This window comes from Eriocheir sinensis, chromosome 52 (genome assembly GCF_024679095.1).
Source record: "Eriocheir sinensis breed Jianghai 21 chromosome 52, ASM2467909v1, whole genome shotgun sequence".
Lineage (NCBI taxonomy): Eukaryota > Metazoa > Arthropoda > Malacostraca > Decapoda > Varunidae > Eriocheir > Eriocheir sinensis.
The window spans coordinates 8,188,124-8,190,287 of NC_066560.1; the positions used below are offsets into that span (position 1 = coordinate 8,188,124).

The 2,164-nt window shown below is 40.5% G+C and overlaps 1 non-coding gene across 1 annotated transcript; it reads left to right on the forward strand.

Annotated features, from left to right (window-relative positions):
• The first annotated feature begins 355 nt into the window (after positions 1-355).
• Trnar-ccu (transfer RNA arginine (anticodon CCU)) lies at positions 356-428 on the forward strand. Its single transcript has one exon. It is a non-coding gene; the product is annotated as a tRNA-Arg (tRNA).
• Positions 429-2,164: the final 1,736 nt, after the last annotated feature.

A 2,164-nucleotide genomic window follows, 5' to 3' on the forward strand; every position in this document is an offset into this window, starting at 1 on the left:
TGTATACATATATATTTATCTATCAATTTATCGTGTGAGGGGAAGGGGGGGGGATGTGTAGAGTGTGTGTGTGTGTGTGTGTGTGTGTGTGTGTGTGTGTGTGTGTGTGTGTGTGTTTTAGAGGCCTACACTAGATTAACCCCGTTGCTGAATGTCATTATATGTGTATCTGTCTATCCGTTTATCTGTCTGTCTACTACTTTTTTTCAATCTGTCTCCCCTTTTACAACCCCCCCCCCCCTCGCCTCCCTTCTCTAAAACTCTAAGGCACCTTCTCGTCTGTCTTTATTTACCATTTCAAACACAACATCTGTCTGCCTAGAATTTTGTAAGCATTCTTTCATATAATTTTGCAGCCCCCGTGGCCTAATGGATAAGGCATTGGCCTCCTAAGCCAGGGATTGTGGGTTCGAGTCCCACCGGGGGTACGATATTTTGTTTTGTGGCACCGCTGGGCCGAAGGACTTGGGATATCAGTTAGTACTCGTCTGTGATTTAGTTATTTAAGTAGTCAATCTTTTTAAACAAACAAACACACCGGAGGAGTGGAAGGGAGGTGTTTGCCATTGGAGTCAAGTAATATAAAAAGGTCCATCATTGCATAAAGGGATAAAAAAATACTAAGATAGGGTTTCAATCTCCCTTCCACCAACAGGATTGAATAATATTTCCCCTTTGATGGTATTTAATGATTCTCTTCAAGAGCCCAGAGTGTTCCTACGTCTGGCACTGAGCCCTTCCAGGAGCCTTCTGACGGAGGGAGATCAATAGCTGCAGTAGACACGGGTGCTCAGGAAATATTAGAAGGGTATCATATCTCGTTTTCCTTCCATCTACTTAGGTTTTGAGAAGGGAATGTAGGTAGGTGGGTGTGAGACAAGGGAGGGATAATGTAAAAAATAACTTGCCCTCTGACTGAGATAAAAAAAAATTAAGTAGTGACAGGTGTTCAGGGTATATTAGAAGGGTATCATAGCTTGTTTTCCCTCTGTCTACGTAGGTTTTGAGAAGGGAAAGTAGGTAGGTAGGTGTGAGACAAGGGAGAGATAATGTAAAAAATAACTCTTGCCCTCTGACTGAGATAAAAAATGGTGTTCAGGGTATATCAGAAGGGTATCATCTCTCGTTTCCCCTGCATCTACGTAGGTTTGAGACAAGGGAAAGTAGGTAGACAGGATTAAGACAAGGGAAAGGAGAGATATTGTAAAAACTAAACTCTAAGATAAAAAAAAACTCTAGTATACATACGTGCTCAGGGTGTATTAGAAGGGTATCGTAACTCATTTTCCCTGTACTGATATAGCTATTATATCTCCATAGTTTGAGACAAGTGAAAGGAGAGGTCATGTAAAAACTGAAATTGTACCCTCTGACTAAGATCGATAGACACGGCCTACATCATAACAATTTTTTCTATATATACACGAAGCTTATTATCCATGCACGGTTTAAGAGAAGGAAAAAGAATGATCGTGCAAAGAGTAGACCCACTGAGGGAGATCGATAGATGGAATAGACACGAGTGCTCAGGAAATATTAGAAGGGTATCATAACTCATTTTCCCTTCTGTCTACGTAGCTTATTATATCTCCACAATTTGAGAGAAGGGAAAAGAATGCCCATGTAAAGAGTAAACCCACTGAGAGAGATCGATAGATGGAATAGACACGGGGGCTCAGGAAATATTAGAAGGGTATCATAACTTATTTTCCTTCTGTCTACGTAGCTTATTATATCTCCACAATTTGAGAGAAGGGAAAAGAATGCCCATGTAAAGAGTAGACCCACTGAGAGAGATCGATAGATGGAATAGAGACGAGTGCTCAGGAAATATTAGAAGGGTATCATAACTCATTTTTCCTTCTGTCTACGTAGCTTATTATATCTCCACAATTTGAGAGAAGGGAAAAGAATGCCCATGTAAAGAGTAAACCCACTGAGGGAGATCGATAGATGGAATAGAGACGAGTGCTCAGGAAATATCAGAAGGGTATCATAACTTATTTTCCATTTGTCTACGTAGCTTATTATATCTCCACAATTTGAGAGAAGGGAAAAGAATGCCCATGTAAAGAGTAAACGCACTGAGAGAGATCGATAGATGGAATAGAGACGAGTGCTCAGGAAATATTAGAAGGGTATCATAACTTAGTTTCCTTCTGTC